This window comes from Microtus oregoni, unplaced genomic scaffold (assembly GCF_018167655.1).
Source record: "Microtus oregoni isolate MIOR12 unplaced genomic scaffold, Mior012 000030F_ref0000283, whole genome shotgun sequence".
Lineage (NCBI taxonomy): Eukaryota > Metazoa > Chordata > Mammalia > Rodentia > Cricetidae > Microtus > Microtus oregoni.
Genome location: NW_024543089.1, coordinates 10,055,092 through 10,077,424, shown reverse-complemented (window position 1 = coordinate 10,077,424; position 22,333 = coordinate 10,055,092).

Genomic DNA, 22,333 nt, shown 5'->3' with positions numbered 1-22,333 from the left:
TTTAATTAATATAATTAATATAATTTCTGTGTGGTTATTTTGGGGCTAAGCTAGCTGGACGACTGGGACGAACAAGAGAGCCCTCTCCTTGCAACAATCTTTTAAAGTCTAGTCTTGGGTATCACAAGTTAAATTGATGAGGACTTATATTTATCACACAGGTCATAAAGTGTCTAGTTAAAGATGGGAAACAACCGGTTACCAGAAGTGAAGATTTATAGGGATGCAATGGAATCTCTGTCATATATGTGGACTTTCTTTGCAGGTGATTTTGCAAACATGCATTGCTGGCTACCTAATGTTTAGTTTTTCCTTCTTAATACTAAGTTATAAAGATATTTCCTGTGGCAGAAGATGATAACTGAAAATTAGGCCTTGGAGAAAGTGTATTAACTTACTGAAACATCTTACAATTCCCTATAGAGTATATCTTGATGAAAATGGCTCATTGATATTTACATAAACTAGCAATTTGTTTAAATGACCTAAATCAGAAAAATTTTTATGAAGTTGTTTGGAAGTTTTTTAGTACCACTTTGCTTTCAATTTTCATATTTAGGATGAAAGTGCCAATTTCATTGGTTTTCGGAAAACAGTGCTGAGGTATGTTTTTCACACAGGCTTTTTCAAGACTTCAACTAAAGAAAAGACTTTTATAAAACATTTCACAAGCAATAAGTTAAGATAAAAATTTAAACTATGTTAACTCTGAAATTTATTAATAGTTATGTATATTTTTAATTTTAAAGATTTAAAATTGACTGCGTATAAAACCAAATTAATTTCAGAGCCAATTTAATTGCATTTCAAAGTTAATATTGTGGTATTGAAAGAAATAAAATTTTCTAAATAGGGTTACTTGATCACGGTCATATTATATACTATAAAGAAGGTAAATAATTAAATATAGACAAAATCAATGCTTTTTAATTAGAGGTAAAACAAAGATAATTAAAGCTCGAGTTTCTAGGAATCAGTAGAAAGCTATTGAAGTTCATGAGGAATGGCAATAGAAATGAAATGATATTCATAATTATTAAGAATTTTTTTCTGAAAATCCAATTAATGAGTATAACAGAATATCATTAGGAGTCATTCTACCACTACATATTTCTCTTTTTAAGAGCAGTAGTATTTGGTCTTTACCTAGGTCTCTGATTATCTAGCCTCTGGTTCTGGATCACATGAACAACGTTGAATGTGAGTTCGATCTTGTAGAGTGGGCCTCAAGTCAAGTCAGACATTGGTTGGTTACTTGCACAAACTTTTTGCAACATTGCCCTAGCATATCTTTTAGACAAGCCTGATTGTATGTGGTAGGTTTTATGGCTCGGTTGGTGTTTGGATTTGGTCTTGCAGTAGCCTGCAAAGAATCGTCCCATAGGAAGACACTAGAAAACAAGATTGAAGGTTATATGTAGACTTTTCCATGTTCAGTGAGTTGTGTAGGTATTGTCTTCAAAATGGGGTCATGATGTCAGTTTGTGGAGAGCAAAGTTCTGTCTTGACCACAGCCTGGGCTGTTTGGGAATTTTCGTGGTACCTCTTTGGTCAACAGCTCAAGTGGATGTAACCCAGACCTAGTACTGGAAGCTTTGTTTGGTGACAAAAGATGACAAGTTGGTACCCTGGCTGTCTCATTATTTGGAGACATCATTAGGATTGCTTTATATGTTTTAGCAAGCTTCCACTGCATTAGGTTTCCATACCACCCCACGAATGACCCTCAGTGATAGCTATCTCTCTTAGAATTCCCTCCATCAGCCCAATTTCTCTTTTAAATCAACTGAGCAAAGCTCATATGAACTCACAGAGACACAAGCAGGGTATACACGGGTATGCACCAATTTCTCTTCCAATTTAATATTTATATGTGACTCTTAAGTTTGTCAAGGATTGGGTGTGTGATTCTTCTGCATTCTTGAAAATTTATGTTGCTTTAGATTGTCCTACTTGCATGTGATGGTCTTTATTTTATCTTACTAATATTTATTTTGTTATATTTTGATGTTATCTCTTAGATGCCTTTCTTTTCTAATGAGAGATTAAAAGGAAGCAGGTCCAGATTGAAAGGGAGATGGGGAATAACTGGGAAAAGAAGAAAGAGGGGGGATCTTAATCAGGATATATTGTATGAGAAAGGAATATGCTGTAAATTAAAAGGAAAAAAAGAGAAAATCCAAATCATTTAATGGTTATTTTTCTTTACATTAAACATAATTGCATTTGCATATGTGCTTTTAACAAAATCAAATGAAGAAGGAAGTTCCCTGGACCCGGAATACATGAGGGCACACACTTCGGTAATAACAGCTGAAAGGTGCCAGGAGAATCTCCATTTCAAGAATATTGTGCACTTTAATCCATTGTATAAGCAGAGTAAAATAATTTGAAGCTTAATCATGGAGTTGACTGAGAGTCACAGTAAATTCAAGGATCAAATTAAACACTGAGTATTGAATATTACTTACCAAGTGCATATACTTCTCTCATTTAATATCAGTACCCACCAGTAATAATTACAAAGGTAGGCTTTACATTTTTGATTTGATAAAGCTGAGATTTAATGAAACTCAATAACTTCCTACGTGTCATAGTAGACTTTCTGCTTTAAACACACCTTAAAACAGATTGCCCATGTTTTCTTTGTTAGACTGATTTTTCATTTATCTCTTTCTATTTATATTACAAAACAATAAATTCTTTTCAAATTATTGTTAGAACCAGCTGGCTGTTTGGTATATAAATCATAAGAGTGAAAGGCATGGTTGTATCCTTAATCCACTGCCATGGGCCAAATCTGAGCCCTAAGTAAGGTAACTTTGTTAACACTCGTGTGCTCTTCTTTATTTGAACTGTAATTGCTTAAATAAGTTACCAGAGAAGAAATCCTTTGCCTTTTTGTTTTGCTTATGACAGATAAATTTGTTATTTAGATGGTTCAAAATAAGCCTCTTTTTTTTTCCCTCAATATGTTGTCACACTTTCTCTGACTGATATCTTTTTCTTCAAATTCTAATGATACTTATATTAACTATTCTACTTATGCCTATGTGTTCTAGTGGACATTGATGTCTTTTTTTATATGATCTCTTTACACTGCAGTTCAAACTCAAGGGCAAGTAGAGCCTGAGCTACATATCTCTCACAAAATGGGAGGTTCTCAAATACAATGGAAACATAATATACTAGAATATATATTATTTGGAATTATAATATTTACTTGCTTTAAACACCAAACTATACAACTGGGTATAATACCATTATGCATAGAAAATAATTTGGAAAAATAATAATATTTAACAATGCAAGACCCACTACCCGCTGCTTTGTTGACATAATTTATGTGGTAACACAGTGTTCCATTGCAGTGAAGAGAGTACTTGGCTCGTGAAAACTTGCTAGTTGTCATTTATCTTATTAAATGTAATTTTAACTCCTTTTCACACAAGCTCAAAACAAGTACCATATTTAAACACGCAAGAATACAAACATGAATCTATAAAAATAAAATTCAAATTATGTTAAAATTACACTTATGAAATATTTCTATTTGAATATTTGGCTTTATAAAATCATTTTTATATCTTAATAAACATTTGGTTTCATATATATTTATTATTAATGGTACATAAAATTTAATTTTATTATCACATAATTTTTTACTTTTATCTATCTACCATCTATCTATCTATCATCTATCTATCTATCTATCTATCTATCTATCTATCTATCTATCATCTATCTATCATCTATCTATCTATCTATCTATCTACTATCTATCATCTATCTATCTATCTATCTATCTATCTATCTATCTATCTATCTATCATCTATCTATCTATTTTCTGTGTATGAATATTTTATATACAGATTTATATGTGCACTGTGTGTGCCTCATATATAATATTCATAAGCCTGGAGTTATAGATGCTTGTTAGTCACCCTGAAGCTGCTCAGAACTGAATAGGTGCTCCCTAAGAGGAACCAGTGCTCATCTGAGAATCTCTCCACCCCTTTAATTTTATATAAATTTTCAAGTAATTGTTAACTTATTTCTCTCTTGCACTTAAGATATTTAAATTAAAGTAACATGAAGCAATTTGTGGAATGAAGACTACCATTTGAAAGTAGGTATCAAAATGAAGAGTTGTAGAGCCCAGTTCCTATCTACAAACACTCGTGCACTTAAGGCTGAGGAAATATTGTGGAAGATGGAATGGAAGAGTGTAAGAACTAAAGGATCAGGGAGTTTGCTGTGATATTATATCTCTGTGTAATCTCAGATGCTACACTCATCATCCATCCAACATGACTGCCTGAGCATGAGGTGAACAGGACAACTCTGGACATACCAAAGTGGAGAGCAGTAAAGCCTATGAACCTCGGCTCAACACTTATAACTACAGGAGGCAAAGATGCTGAGAGCAGGAGAAAGAATCTTCCCAAGGGAAGAGTGCACCAACTGGTTATCCACTACCAGCACTGAAAAGTTACATTATATTGACTGAACATGCATTCAACAACAATTAGTGAAAAATAGGCAATGAATTTAAAACAGAAAGAAGAGGAGGTATGTAGGAGGGATTGGGGGCATAAAATGGGGGAGTGGTATAATTATATTACATTATATTTGCTCAAAAGAAAAGAAAAAATGGAAAATGTAGGTGTAATTTGCTCAGTTTTTTTCACTATATAAACATTTATTCATAGCTTGTGTTTATTTTTTCAGCCATAATTTGATGTATGTCTTATACGATTGTGAAAGATAAGAAAGACAGTGCAGCTTACATTAATTTGCAAGCTGAGATATGTTTATATATCAACTGTCTTTTATTGACATCAGGTATTTCTGTGCCTGGGGAACTAGAATTCTTGTCACCTGTGACATTTAATTGTCTTAAGTGAATTTTTGTTTGTTATTATTATAACTGTTCTGAACAATTTTCTTGTGTCATTTACTCAAACTTTTATAGTGTTAAAATGCACATGAGACTCACACATAAATATGTAATAAATGTAAATATTTATAAAGTGGGCTATTAATTTGTTTTGCTATTTTCATATAACAACCATTTCTTCCAGGTTTTGCTACATGTATTTCAATTAACAGTGATTAGATTTAATTTAATCTAAAATATTGCATATTTCTTCTACATTGATTTTTTATTAACATATGATATGTTTATTATTCATATGTCCCTGCTTGTCTTAGGTCTACTTTTTCCATCAAAGCCTGCTTTATCCTATCTTAACCTAGTTATTTACATGAGGTATGTCTTTAGTTGCTAATGGCATAGTATATCGTTTCCATCATTTCAGTTGTAATGTATTTTTATTTGAGTATTGTAGGGATAAGTCCTGCCTTTTAGGGGGCGTGTTCACCTCGGGCTAATGTTTGCCTATAAATTTGGTGAGCATGCTCCCAGCCGCTGCTTCTGCTTTCCTGGTCTCCGCGGGAACGGTGGTTCTGTAAGTCTATTTTGACATTAAAGCTCTCTATATATTTTTACAATCTGTCTGCATTCATTTACACAGTTACATTTTGGTACCCAGCCGTTATATTTTGTCGTCCAACATTGGGCTATTTTGCCCCCAACTCAAGCGGGTAGCCCACTAGCTAACACAGCAACCTCCTGGGTGCTGTTTTTTAGTTCATGACTCGGGCCCCAGTGCGGAGTCCGAGACACACTCCACCACACAGGCCCATTCTGCCCCGCCTGCTCACCAGAGCAATTAACCCCTCCCTGCCTGCCTTGGCTAAGTTTGCAGTGGAACCCCACTGCCTGAATTAGCAGAAACTCAAGTACCTGCGGTTTTGCAACTAAAGCTGCCACGGCCACAGCTGCAGATTTGGTCTGATACTGGTGGCATATGCCTTTAATCCCAGCACTTGGGAAGCAGAGGCAGGCAGATCTCTGTGAGTTCAAGGCCAGCCAGGCAGTGTTGGCACACGCCTTTAATCCCAGCACTTGGAAGGCAAAGGCAGGAAGATCTCTGTGAGTTTGAGGCCAGCCTGGTCTACAAGAGCTAGTTCCAGGACAGGCTCCAAAAACACAGAGACCACCACTGGCAGGAACCAATCATTGCAGGTAAAATTTTTTCTTTTATAAATAAAATTTCTGAACACGTTAGTATTCAAGAATTAAACAGTTTTTTTTTTAATTGTACCATGTGAGAGATTTTACAAGAGGTGTCTATCACCCAACATCTATGGATCCTTCTGGGATTCGTAGTTTTCATTGTCACTAAATGGTTTGATAATAGAAATATGATAAAGTCTTTACGAGACGAATCCAGGATTCTTAAGGCAGAGATTGAACGCTTAAAAACAATTGAGAATGACAACAATCTTCTCAAAAATCAGTTTGAAGTTCTCCAGGCTGATGTTAAGGAGAAATTCATTACTATGAAAGAGGGAACAGCTGATTTGGATCGTAAGCTTCAGTCACTTTCTGTAGGAAATGAAACATGAACTGAGAGAATCAAAACTGCTGAATGTGACAATTGGATTTTGTCTAAAGCTTATGACAGATTGACGAAAAGATTGTCAATACAAGAAGGCACAGTTTATGCCATAAAAATTATGTCCAAAGATGAGATGTTATCTCTAACGGACAAACTTCATACTTTAGAATCCTCAATGAAGGCTTTGGAACATAATTCTAAACAGGAGATTCAGACATTGCAGAAGGCAATTGTGAATAGAATTGAAAAGATTGAGGAATTTCTAAATTCTGATGAAGAAGAGCAAAGGGTAGAAAGGCAAATTTTAACTACATCTGTGGGTAAATCTCTCCGGGACAATTTCCACAAAGCTCTACCTACAGCTCTACCTGCCTTTCCAGTAATAACAACAGAGACGATGATTGGTTCCAGAAACCCTAGGGTCATCAAGGAGGATACATGGGAGGCTGTCCGTATGAATGATCTCAAGGAAATAAAACAGGCTATCATGACTTTTGGGAGGCAAGCCTCTTTTGTTAAAGAGATGCTAAGATCTTGGGCCACAACAAGCAGAGCAATCCCCTCAGACTACCTCCAGCTGAGCTCTGCAGTACTTGAGAGTGGACCGCAATTGAAATGGAAATGCTTATTCAGGCAAGAGGCTAGACTTTTAGAACAGCAGGAAAAAGCGAAGGGAATTGACATTTCCCTAGATAAAATTCTAGGTGAAGGGCTCTTTTCCGACCCTCAGGAAGAAGCTAATTTGGATGAAAACACTCTCTCCATGTGTACTAGAGCAGCCTTAAGGGCTTGGGACAGGGTACAAGACCCAGGACAAAGAATGGAATCATTTGTCAGAGTTAAACAGGGTCAGAGAGAAACCTTTAGTGACTTTTTACAAAGATTAACTAAGGCTGTACAAATAGGGATATCTGACCCAGAAGCAAGACGTATAATGATTGAGTCTTTGGCTTATGAAAATGCAAATGTGGAATGTGAAAGGATTTTGGGCCCTTTAAAGCTCAAATCAGCGCCATTGGAAGAATGGGTCTTGCATACACTCAATGTTGATACATTTGATTATGGCACTGAAACATGGGTAGAAGAAGCAATTTCCAATGGTAAAAGGAGACACGAGAATACCAAATGTTTTAATTGTGGCAAAATGGGTCATATGAAAAGGAATTGTAGACAACGGATTTTCAGAAATAATAATAATAATGCATCTTTCAGAAATAATAATATAATAATAATAATAATAATAATAATAATGCATCTTCTGGAAATAAAAGAAATAGGAGGACTCAGCCTTCAGGTCTATGTAGAAGATGTGCAAAAGGCAGATATTGGGTGAATAAATGCAGGGCAACAAGAGACAAACAAGGCAACCTGATACATATGGGAAACGTGAGGGGGGGGCCTCACAGGCCCCCATGGCAAACATGGTTCAGTCATTTCCAGTTTCTGCAGAGAATATGCCTCCTGAGGACAATTAGGAAGCCCCATGCCTACTGTTACAAGCAATAATGATCAGAAAGATAAGTTACATGTGTTTTGGCAAACTTCTATAAATGATCAAAGACTTAAATTGAGAGTGTGTGTAAATGGCATTTTTATTACTGGCCTGATGGACACAGGTGCTGATGTAAGTATCATTACCCCAGAATCTTGGCATCCGTATTGGCCTCTTCAGAATGTAAATGTTCAGCTCCTGGGAATTGGAACCCTATCTTGAGTAAGGAAGAGCACGAGACGGATTGAATGTATAAGGCCAGAGCAGCAAATAGGAAAATTAAGGCCTTATGTAGCCAATATCGCAATGAATTTATGGGGTCATGACCTATTACAACAATGGAATACCGAAATTAACATTCCTGCTACTTCTAGAGCCTATATTTCTGAGAATAATATTAAAAGATATTACAAACATTGAAAACCAGCCATTCGGGCTGTGCAAGAACAAGCAATTGATGTCCCTTCAGAGATACCAACAGCCTTGCCTCTAAAATGGTTGACTGAGAAACCAATATGGACAAAGCAATGGCCTTTAGCTGAGGAAAAGTTACATGCTTTAGAACAGCTGGTACAAGAACAGTTAGATGCTGGACATATAGAAGAATCTACCAGCCCTTGGAATTCTCCTGTATTTGTGGTTAAGAAAAAATCAGGTAAATGGAGAATGGTGACAGATCTCAGGGCCATCAACAAGGTTATTCAACCTATGGGCCCTCTGCAATCTGGAATTCCTTTGCCCTCTTTATTACCAAAAGGATGGCCTCTCATAGTTATTGATTTAAAGGATTGTTTTTTCACTATACCTTTGCAAAAAGAAGATAGAGAAAAATTTGCCTTCACAGTGCCTACTTATAACAATTCTCAACTTTCGAGGAGCTACCACTTGACCGTCCTCCCCCAAGGTATGTTAAATAGCCCCTACCTGTGCCAATATTTTGTGAACCAACCATTGCAAATAATACACAAGAAATTTCCCAAATCTATAGTATACCATTACATGGACGACATTTTGTTATCCGATTCAAACATGGATACCTTGAACAGACTGTTTGAAGAAATAAAGATACTTTTACCTAAATGGGGATTGCAAATCGCTCCTGAAAAGATTCAGAAGGGAGATTCTGTTAATTATTTAGGTTATAAAAAGTTTGCAAAAAATTAAGACACAAAAGCACAAGTTAGGAGAGATCGCCTACGGACTCTTAATGACTTTCAAAGGCTGTTAGGAGACATTTCCAGTCTACGACCAGCTATTGGGATAACACCTGATCTAATAATTCATTTGAACAAAACCTTGGATGGTGATAAAGATTTAAACAGTCCCAGAGAATTAACAGCTGAAGCAGAAAAGGAACTGACAATGATTGAGGAGAAATTACAACAGGCACATGTGGACAGGGTAAATCCAGATTTTGATTGTATTCAAATCACATTACCGTCAAAAATTTCTCCTACAGGAATTTTAATGCAGAGAGATGATATTATTTTGGAATGGATCTTTTTACCACATAAACCAAGTAAGAAACTGAAAACTTATGTGGAAAAAGTCTCTGAGTTAATTATAAAAGGCAAGCGAAGACTTCGTCAACTAACAGGCATAGACAAAGCAGAAATTATAATGCCTTTCACTGCTGAGGAACTAAAGAAATTATGGGAAGATAATGAACCATGGCAAAGAACTTGTGCTAATTTTTTGGGAGACATTAATAACAACTATCCAAAAAGCAAGAGGCTTAACTTCATAAAGAGAACTTCTTGGATTCTTCCTCGAATCGTCCGTGATTCTCCAATACCTGTAGCCCGTACATTCTATACTGATGCCAATAAATCAGGGAAGGCAGGTTACAAATCAGAAGACTTGGGTAAGGTGGATCAAAGTCCTTATAATTCTGTCCAGAAGGCGGAATTATATGCCATTCTTATGGTGCTAAGGGATTTTAAAGAACCTATTAATATAGTCACTTATTCACAATACGCAGAAAGAATTATTTTACATATTGAAACTGCTGAATTTATACCTGATGATACTGAACTAACCTCATTGTTTATCCAGGTTCAAGATTTGATCAGGAACAGGCTTTGCCCTATGTACATATCACACATCCGATCCCATACGAGTCTGCCAGGTCCTCTAGCACAAGGTAATGCAGAAATTGATCAATTATTGATTGGTAGTGTGCTACAAGCCTCTGAATTTCATAAAAAACATCATGTTAATAGCAAAGGTTTGAAGAAAGAGTTTTCAATTACATGGCAACAAGCTAAGGAGATTGTAAAGAAATGCCCTACTTGCTCTTTCTATAACCAAACGCCACTGCCTGCAGGGGCTAATCCAAAGGGCACCCAAAGGAATGAAATCTGGCTATGGATGTGTTCCACTTTGCAGAATTTTGCAAATTAAAATATGTTCATCACACCATTGACACTTATTCAGGCTTTCAGTGGGCAACTGCTTTAAGTTCAGAAAAAGCTGATTCAGTAATCACTCATTTATTGGAAGTCATGGCTATCATGGGTATACCTACACAAATAAAGACAGATAAATAAAGACATAAGTCCTGCTTATGTCTCTAGGAAAATGAAACGGTTTTTTGTTTATTACAATATCAAGCATGTTACAGGTATACCATACAATCCTACAGGTCAAGCAGTCATAGAAAGATCAAATCGAACTATAAAGGATATGTTGAACAAACAGAAAGGGGTGGAAAACACCCCCAGAAATAGGTTACATAATGCTTTGTTAACCTTGAATTTTCTCAACGCTAATGAGAAGGGAACAACTGCTGCAGAAAGACATTGGATAATGGAAAAGTCTACTGAACTAAATCAACCAGTTTATTTCAAGGATGTGCTGACCTCACAATGGAAGCCAGGAGATGTGCTACATTGGGGAAGGGGTTTTGCTCTTATCTCCACAGGTGAGGAAAAATTGTGGATACCATCAAAATTAGTAAAGGTTCGGTTTGAAGAAGAGAAGCCACTTGGAAAAGATAAATAACAATTCTTTCATAAGGTTGGTGAGCATACTGATGGTAAGAAATACAGACAGGTTGGAGGCAGGGTTCTTTTCTTATCTCCACAGGAAAATACTCATCTTCAAAAAAATTAAGGGACCCTGAATATTTAATTACTGATGGATGGACACATTTTGTAAGTATTAATTTTATATATATATATATATATATATATATATGTCTTATTAAACATTTCTTAATAAATATGTAGAGCTGGTTTTGAAGTTGGACTCTGGCTCAGTCCCTCTCCAATTCCAAGCCTGTTAGTAACAGAAAAACCCAGAGTTTCTGGAGTTTCTCTCTCATATCAAGAGACATGATATGGGACAGAAAGAAATATGAGTTTAGAAAACATCTTTGCTTTTCTTCATATCTATCATACTTTTCATTGAATATATCTATCATGTCTTTCATTGAAAAAAAAATATATATATATGATTAATGTTTAAGTTTTTCACAATGAACAATGAGTTTTTCGTGAAGTGACATTTGAATTTTCTAGGAAGAAGATGGGGTCCCACAACAACAACTCTAGTTGGTTGATATGACGTCATGATACTGATAGCGCTACTACAAGACCTGATTTGGATACCAGCTGCACAAGACGATCCCAACTTGATTAGCTGAAATGGTGCACATCTTGTACAACATTCTGGCCAGACCTCAACAAAATACTCAGAGACTATTTGCAATTTTAAAAGACATTGATCTTGAAATTTAACCATCATTTTACTTTCACAGGATCCCCCAGAAAGAAAGTCGCCCCCATGACAGCTGGAAGTAATTCTAGAGGATGACGTCCCCTCTCCAAGTAAAGTTTACCCCTGGGTTTAGGGACATCATTTAGGGGTTGGGAAGTTGGGGGAGGAATTTTATAAGCTCAGGGATCAATTTGAAAAAAAAAAGAGGGAATGATGGGATAATTGATTTATAATTGTGAGTTACTGCTTTTAGACAAATATATTGGTTTCGATTCTTGTATATTATACAAAATTAAATTATATTGACTATTGTATGCATGCAAGTTTCTATCTCTGTTTAAAACATTTTTTATGTATTGACATATACTGTATTGATAAATATATATTGTATATATTTACCATATTGCAGTGTACATTTCTACCTCTGATTAAGATACTTATATAATGTTTGTGTATTGATATATATTTACCATATTTCAATGTATATTTGTACAGTGTTTATATTTGAAGGTCATTATCCTCATTTGTTACACAGTTGTTTATTGTCTTAGTCTTTAAGTTAGATAGATATTGAGAATTATATAGATAAATAGTCATCTAAGTTTGTCATTTATAATTAGACTAATCAGGTTCTCTAGATATATAGAGATTATACTCAGTATAGATAGATAATCTTCAACCTCTTCAAAGAGCTGTAGAAAATGGCCTTTAATCTAACTCAGAGTTTCGTGATAGGGAGACACAATTGCTCCTGGCAACACCGCTCTATTCCCGAGAGAATGTTGAGCACCAAAGACACTCCACCTGGAGCCTTTCTATTTGGCAGAACTGGCCTTTGGACAAAGAAATGCCCATACCTCAACCAGTGACAGAGATACAGAGCATGCATCAATGGATAAAACAGGACTGTCATATCCTGCCAAGACAGGGTAAGATAGTTTTGAAAAGTTCCTTGCCTTTAATAATGGTATGTCAGTTATGTTAGTTCTTAGCCAAAGTTGGTTGACTCAACATTGCAAACAAGACTTTGGGTGATTGCCCAGGTAGTCAGTTGTCTCTGTCAATTGTTGCACATTTTGGATATATCTCGTTTGTTAAGTAATATTTATTCCCTTCTCAGATCTTTGACGGAGTTGAAGATTATATAATTGTAGTTACTCTCTACATTATTTAGACTCCTTGAGATAGAATGTTTAGCAAAGCTTTTGTTCTCAATATTGTTTGTTATATTTATTATTTGTTATTATTTTATATAATTGTATTTGGTTTAGTTCTGTCTTATTTAGACAAAAAGGGGAGATGTAGGGATAAGTCCCGCCTTTTAGGGGGCATGTTCGCCTCGGGCTAATATTTGCCTATAAATTTGGCGAGCATGCTCCCAGCTGCTGCTTCTGCTTTCCTGGTCTCAGCAGGAACGGTGGTTCTGTAAGTCTATTTTGCCATTAAAGCTGTATATATATTTTTACAATCTGTATGCATTTGTTTACGCCATTACAGGGTATCAAGTGAATCCTTTGTGTTTATAGTTAGACATACATTTATCATGAACTTTTACCAATTTCTATCTTTTGATTTGAGTGTCATCTAGCATTTTATGTGATTAAATGCATTTAAGTCTCTGATATTTTGTTATTTTTGAACAGGTTTAGAATGTTTTGCTAATAATTATCCACATTATAGACTTATTTGTTCTTTATTTTATTTTTTTAGTAAAAATTTAATATCCTTTTTACATTCTTTTATTATGTTTTTTTTTTGGCTGCCATAGAGACTGTTTTTATTTTCTTTAGGCCATAATTCTCTAACACAGCACACTGTTGACCAAATTTCAGCAATACAAATATCTTCCCATATACCTGTCTGTTTGCTGATGTCACAAAATTTTATCTTTATGTATTCTGTCATACAAAGCATAAATAATATTTATTTTAATGCATGTGTCACTTAAGTTATGTAGAACATAAATTGAAGACTAGTTCTAAATAAATTATGGAGCTACTGAAAAACCAAGCTTGTGGCTTGAGAAAAATAAATACTGTGTTAAGTAAAGGTCCTACCTTTTGTTTTTTATGAACTTCCTTGAAAAAGAGACATTGGGGGCCAGAGAGATGGTTCAGAGGTTAAGAACACTGGCTTCTTTTCTGGGGGTCCTGAGTTCAATTCTCAACAACCACGGGGAGGCTTACAACCATCTATAATGAGATTTGGTGCCCTCTTTTGGCCTGCATGAGTACATGTAGGCAGAACTCTGTATAATATAAATAAATCTTTAAAAAAAATAGAAAAAGAAAAGAAGCTGTTGGTTTCTTACCTCTTTGTAAGAACATTTTCTACATCTCCAAAATATAACAAACAACATTTATAAAGAGCTTGATAATTTATATTAGCATATGAAACTCATGGCAATTTAGATTTCACATTTTCTTTTAGAGCTGGACCATGGGTAATATCATAAGGAGAAAATTACAGATTATTTTTTATAAAAGCATATTAAAATGACTAGGATTCCTTGTTCATTATACTTATTAACAATTTCAAAAAGAAACCAATGACACAAAATTAGATGTACTCAGTCTCCCATCATAACAACAGCAAAAATATGCATGTTTCTAATGTACAAATGAAATAAATAAGAGAACAATTGACTTAAAAGTACAAAATTCTTTGAAAATCTGGCATTAAGCAAAACCCTACTAGGCAGGAAGAAAATAAATCAACAGCTCTCTTATTTGCTCTATCATTCTAAGGTTAGATCTCAAACTCACTATGTGGTTATATTTTCTTGATCTTGACTTTTTCTTCTAAATATGCACCTATAAAGGCAATTTCTGTATTAAAATATATTCATGAAATTTGTGTTCATGTAATTTAGTCTCCTCTTACGTACTTCTGCTTTTGACTGGGAATGGAAGACTAACCACTTTAAAGTTAACAGTTTAGTTATGTGCATTTAGTAGGTAGTTGATGTTCATCACAATAAAGTATATAATGAGATTATTATATGCAGAATTATTCTAAAGTTCACGAGTGGAAAATGATTGAATTCAAGTGCAGCCACACTTCTTACACAGAATATCATGCTAATTTTACAGCCACAGTCACATATCTGGAATTCTCTCTGCAGCATTATCACAATGTTTGCTAACTTTCTTTGTTTTGTACAAGCACTTTTAGAAAGGCTTTCAAAAAATCCATTTCTCTAATGTTTTCAAGCACTATGCATCAGACTTTGTTGTTGTTTTATGAGGACTGTTCTTCCCATGTGTTATATGTTGGAGAAAGTTTTTCACATGCATATGTGGGTATATACATTAGGTTTGTGTGCATTTTTGTATGTGTGGGCACACTTGTATGCATGTTTATATGGAGGCCAGAGGAGTTTTTAATTACTTTCCACTCAATTCACCAAGGCAGAGTCTCTGTATTTGTTGAGTCAACTAGACTAGTATCTATCCAGGTTGACACTAAGATCCTCTGTCATAGCTTTCCAAGTTCTCTGACTTTAGGCAAACCAACATAAATGTCATACTTCTTCTTTATAGTTTCTGGGAATATGAAATCCAGTTATCACACTGGAACAGCAAGCACTTTATTAAATGAGCCATTTTTATGGCCTCTACACTTTATTTTCTAATTATCCTTTCCAAAGAAATTAAAGTTCATAATAGAATTTCTTAGTTAGGGAAGTAAAATTGCTAAATATCTCTGAGAAGAGTAGGTTTGATATCATTTTAGCACACTTTATTCTTCTGCCTGCTTTTAATACAGATTTTTACTGGACATAATCTTTTATAAAATACATTTTGATCATGGTTTCCCATCCCCAAACTGCTCCTATATCTTTCCAATCTCCTTTTCACTTAAGTCCATGCCTTCTTTTTCCCTCTCTTTATAAGACAAACAGGTATTGAAACAAATGAAAAGGCTTATTTTCAATAAAATGAACTATAAAAGAAATAAACGAGAAGAAACAACAAAGCACAAAACAGACACACACATACACACACATACAAATGAGAGAGAACAAGACAAATGATAACAGAATTAGAAACCAAAACATACAAAAAATGGACCATTAAAACACACACACACAAATACACAAACACAGCCCACCCCAAACTATATTATATAAAATTTCTAGAGTAATGCAAATGAGATCATTTGTTGACTTTCTAATATTAAGCATGAGACCTATATCTTCAGGGAACTATTTTCTCATAGTAACAACAATATACATAAACGACCAATGTATAGAGTGAGAAACATTGGAACACTCAGTCCTAAATGGAATGCTCTCATCAAACTACTGTCCTTAGGTGTCAGGAAGCTGTGTGGAAGCAGTTGTGTAAAGGTTCAGAGAACCAGAATGGATTCATGGTACTAAGGAATCAGTGACTGACTTCCAGATGCAACAGACCTGGACTGATGCACCTATGAACTCACAGAAACTGTGGCAGAATGCAGATTCAAGCCAGACAATGTCCCAGTGCTGACAGGGGGAAGAGGACACGAGCTGACATTCCTTAACCAAAATGCCTGTTTAGTTTTTCTGTCTATAAATCTGGTATCACTTCAGTCACAATGTGTATGAAATATAAATCAACAGCAAAACGGAGGCAAACAAACAAACAAACAAGAGCAGAAAAACAGTAAGTGGAGATGGCAGAGTAAGCTTGAAGCACTCCAAAAATTCCTTTCCTAGCATGTCCCAGCCTTTGTTCTTGCTCAGTAGAAGAGATTGTCTTCCACAAAAATCAATCAAACACACAAAAATGCATAAGCAAAGTGAAGTGAAACAAAATAAGATAGAAAAGAAGACAGGAAGGAAGGCAGAAGGAACAGAGACAGTCAGACAGATAAGAAGTTAAATAGATAATAGACAAATAATTACAATTGCTTAACTGTAATTACCCAAAGTTGTGATAAATATTAGGAAAACACAAGTCTAACCAAACATCGTATAATATCAAATTAATGAGATGAAAATGAGGAGTCTTATAAAACTAATGTAGATGACTAATGAAATAAAATCATGTTATATATAGACCTATAGTGCAGCAAACTTTATAATTGTAACAGTTAGCTGATAACTAACTAAAACAAAGTGTTTGATTTAAGGAATTCAGAGAAACTTCCATAAAATCTAACAAAATAAAACTTTAAAAATTAAAATGATATTCTATTAAGTACTTAAAAGAGACAGTACAGAACAGCATACAGCAACAACAAAAACAATGACATTAAAAACATATTACAGACCAGGTCTACAAGAGCTAGTTCCAGGACAGGCTCCAAAACCACAGAGAAACCCTGTCTCGAAAAAAAAAACAAAAACAAAAAAAAAAAACATATTACAGAATGGTAGAAACTAGAATGACTTTTACAGTAAACTTGTTCATGTGACCGTATTGACAACTTCAATAAAACTATAGACAGTGAGGAATGTAGTTTTTATTTTTTTTTTATTGAAAATATTTTATATAATATACTCTGATTGTTAAACACTATCCAACAGTGTACTGTTCACAGAATTTATGTTCAAGATTTGATTTTTGATTTAAAGGTGAAAAACAAGGGTCAAATGTAAATAAAGCTTCCAGAAGTAGAAGTAAGTTCCTTTTGCTGAAGACTCCATGGACATTAGAAATGGGGCCCAGATGCCTTTGAACTGGAATTGATATGAATGCCCTCTCCCTGATGAGTAGATTTCATGACCCACACATCTTTCCAAACAAGGGAAGCTAGTTGCAATCTTACAAACCACATCAATGACCAGTATGGTACTGTAATTCTAAAAGTAGAGTATTGACACACACACTTTGGCAGTAACCATTTGTTCTCTAACTGAACTAAAGACCACTTAACAAAAGGAACACCAGGCTTGGTACTGGAAACCTAGTCAACTAGTCATTATTAGTGAAATCATGGTTATTGGAGAAGAAACTACAACTACTTATTTATTAAAGAACATAATCACTAACAACAATCTAAGAATTTTTCCTTTTAGTCACAGATAAATGTAATCTCCTCCTTGCAACAGACTGGAACAACTATAGAAAACCACAACCAATCAACATCAGAGTTGCTGAGCTCAGTCCCTACCATAAGATATTGGAGGCTGCTTGTTTGTTTCCTGGCCACCCAGACTCATGAAATAATCACAGAGAAAACTATATTATTTAAATCACTGCTTGGCCAATTAAGCAAATTGTTAGCTAGCATTTACATCTAGAATTAAACCATTTCCATTATTTTATATTTTACGACGAGGCTCGTGGCCTACCAGCGGGGTTCCTGCTGGCATCTAGCACCTGTCTCCTGCAGAGGCTCCATGGCTTCTCCCTACTCTGCCTTCTTTCTCCCAGTATTGAGTTTAGTTCTCCCCACCTACTTCTGTTCTTCCCTGCTATAAATCCAAAACAGTTTCTTTACAAATAAATTAATCACAGCATTTAGAGGGGAATACAACATCAAGTGCCAATGTATCCATAGAATACTCCCACAGGTAAGGTACAGAAAACAATGTGTTGGGAGCAGTGAGACCCCAGATCCTGAATTTCTTGTAATCCCCTGATCTGAGTGCCTATAGCTGCTCTGAGACCTTCAGGAGTTCCTGATGGCAGGAGAGTGGTTTCTGGTGGGTTTGGCTTGGGCTTGGCTATCTCTATATAATCTGCCCCTGAACACAATAAAGGGGGCATTCTTGGGGAATTCAAGGATGGCCCGTGTTGCTGTCTCTGTGTATGTGTCCGTGTATTTTAACCTTCAATCCCCTTGCCCGAAGCGAGGTAACTGGGCATAGAGCGCAGACACAGGGGCGGGGTGTGCGGCAACAATGGGGAAGAAAAGGTAGAAAGATTGTAACTTTTCTGTAAGAAACAGGAACTTTGCTGTAAGACTGTGTGTCTTAGTAACAAGAAAAGCTATACCTGTATATTGTCACCAGCATAACCTATAGCCCCCCAAAGAGTTCAGAATGAGGACATCAATGGCCATGCCAACCACATGGAGGGAAATCCACAAGGCCTTAACTCTACTTACAATGAACTACAGGCAACAGAGTAAAACAAATTTGGAAAGAAGTTCCTACCCTAGGAAGAGCACACTTAACTGGTTTTTCAGTGCTGAATGGTCAGCTCTGAAAACATACATACAAGTAATAGTATATGGACTAACATATCTAAGAATATATATATATATGTATGCATATATATACATATATACATACATACAATACACACACACACACACACACACACACACACATTAATGATTATAAGAAGCCAGAAGTTTGAAGAAGAACAGGTAGGGCTATAGGTAATGGGTTCAGTGGAGGAAAAGGATGGAAGAGATGTTGTAATTAAAATATAATATAAAAAAAGAAAGAAAAAAGAAAGCAGACAAGTTAGCATAGGAATAATAGCCTCAGAGACACTTACTAGACACAAAACAAGCCATTTTACCATGAATAATTTTTTGGATTACCATGAAACAAAATATCTAAAAGCATTCAAATTCATACCTATCATTTACACAACAGAATAATTTAAAACATATCACAATGTCAAAAATATATGAAGCAAATCTGATTAAGAAAGAAAAAGTAATGTTAAAAATAATAAGCTACCTTAATATCTATTTAATGTGTATAAAGCAGATTAATAAGTAAATCAAAGAAAAATATACTTAAAACAAATTAATATTATACCTCCAAAATTATACCTCCAAAAACAATTTTTTCATGTTTTCTTGAAATTTTTCCAGAAAACTTCATAGTCTACATCATAACCAAGATAAAAATTTGAATTATTTATAAATAATAAGTAAATCTTCATAAAACATTATGTTTTATCTCCTTTCAAAACTTTTTATTTTTAAGCATTCCTAAGTCATTACTGAACACCAATAAAGAGAAGGTCTCTTGAACATTGGCTTCTTTCTTCTGTAGATTTGGGGCTCATGGCAGCCCTGCGTTCCTAGTCCATATGCTGTTACTATTTCAGTTGGAATCCACTGTTGTTAATTTGGTGTGGAGGAAGCTTGTGTGATAAAGAGGCACTCTAAATAATCTTTTGAGGAAGATCTTCTAATTTCAGGGAGTCTTAGTTCCTTCTACTTCAGATATGTTATTGCTTTTCTGTGGCTGTTATGTAAGACAGAAAGTCTAGCTGTCATTGAGGGGAGAAATGTGCCTCCCAAGGCATCAGGTACCATTCGCTAGCTTCCTTACACCCAGTGGTTCTCAACCTGTGGGTTTTAGAGTTTCCTTTGAGAGTTGCATATTGGATACCCAACTTTGTCGTTATAAGTGTTTTATTATCTACAGTGGCTTCCCCTTAAGCAACAGCTTTAGCTTCAATAGCTGCCACCTGATGATATTTTGTTTTCTCAGGTGCAGACTCTGTCAGATTTACGAAGGGAAACTATCTAAATTTGAATAACTCACAAATCAAGGTTTGAGGTGGAAATCTGCTCATCCAGAGAAGCTGAATAGCAAGTACCTAACCTTCTCCTTTGCTGAATTCTTAAAGCAAAACAAGACAACAGCAACAAAAACAAAAACTGTGTTCTTTGCTCATCCCCAACCTAAAATCTTGTGCTACAGTGGTTCCTCCTTACCACCTCCTGTTAGCTACTTGCTGATTCATCCTCCTGTGTTCAGTCTAATTTTATTTAATCAAACATATCTTTAATTGTTAACAATAGCAGGAAGAAAAAATGTAACACATGTTAAAACAATACTTCCCCAAATAAAATATCATATATTTACATGACATATATCAAAGATTCATAATAGTAGCAAAATGAGAGTTAAAAGGTAGCAACAAAATAATTTTATGGTTGGAGGTCACCACAACATGAACGGTATTAAAGGGTTGCAGCATTAAGAAAGTTGAGCACTGCTACTATTCTTTAGGATAGGAGGGTAGTAGTGGAGTATAGAATAGTACTGTTGTGTAGATAGTAACTATACTACCACTCCCTTCTCTTTATAACACTATTAGGAGAACTCTGATTCTAGTTATGGGTTTCTAGAGAGAATTCACATAGTATAGTCTTCCCACCCTAGGAAACTGCAGGGTGCAATAGTCATTCTTAGGCTTGCCCACTCTCGTTCCAAAGTATGTATCTTCTTGATGTGTCTGTTTCTGCCCTTTCTGGAGAGATCTCAACATTATTTCATGATATCCTTGTGAATCTGGTTGCAGTATGGCCTGAAATACTAATTTTCTGCTATGCTCACGTCACACCCTCCCTTTTCAGCTTGTATAATCACCTTTTGTTATAAGGCAAAGGTGATAATATCTAATACTTCCAGTATTTCAGTTAGAGTTAGAAGCTCTTTAAGGAGCTGATTAAATGTCAGATCTACTCCTGGAGTTTCCTAGTGGTTCTGGTCAAGGATGTTTGTTCACTGATCGACATTTCCTTTTCTACTGTCAGCTTTCAAGATTTTGAAGAAAATGTCGAATAATTTCAGTTTCATCCAAATCTAGTGGATGCCAACTTTATTCTTTTCAATTAACTCCTATGCTTCCTGTCTCCTTATAGTCATGGAAGAGCTTGCTCAATTTATGCTTGCCAGAAATCTTCCATTAGCACGCCGGACCATCTAAGGTTCTTCTTTTGCCCATTAGGTATGAAGGCGTATTTTTGTTATCATTTACTAGAACTTCTCAGTAGGGCTAATAGAGTATCTGCTTCTGCTGGGCATACAGAAATGTGGGTAACATTCAACTGTAATAAAATGAAAAAATAACCATAGACAATAAAGTTATATCAAAGATTGCTAAAATGTATTTATTAAATATAAATATTTCCTCTCTTTTTAAAATGTGTGTAATATAGAAAGGTACATTTTTCTTTTTAAAATATCTCATTTGAAAGTCTCCTTCTGTGCTGCCACCTGGGGTCATTCATAGTGATATCTGGGCATGAGCTGTAGCCAAGAGCCATGTCTGTGTCCCTGGACTTATTGCAGCCATTGTCTGTGTTGATGTCCCTTGCTCCTGTTATCATAGAAGGTATTCTGGGTGCTAGGGATCTGGGGAACCACCTGGGGCCATGTAGGTATCTGAAGGCCACACTGACACTGGAGACATGCCAATTTGAGTAGCCTGTGCTGCCATGGAGCAATGGTGACATCCAACTAGAGCTGCTGCCTAGGGTCATAGCTAGTCCCATAGTCCTGATGAAGTTGGAATCTGTATTGTTCTCCACGGACCGTGTTATCATAGAGGGAAATTGGAAATATGCATGTTGAAATCTATGGACTGTGCTGACCTAGTAATGCCCTTCACTAGCCCTGGGACAACTGGCCTTTTGACTGGCTGGCCACTGCCACAGAGGAGTCAGCCCTGCCTCTCAATGGAGAGAGCTGGTCCCATACACTGGAGAGATGGTTTCACCCCTCACTAAGGCAGGGGAGAGCTGTCACTGACAGCATGGTTGTAGAAGAGCTGAATCCACGACTTGCCTGAGGGGGGTGGTCAAATTGTCCAGACTGACCAAATCAGCTATCACCTAGACCAACAACCAAGGCTTTGAGTTCGCCCACCCCAACATCTAACCCATCTGTGACATTCATAGTGCAGAGTGCAGAGAACGTGAAGGAACTGGTCCTGCCAAACCATAGCCTCAGGTTCTCCATGA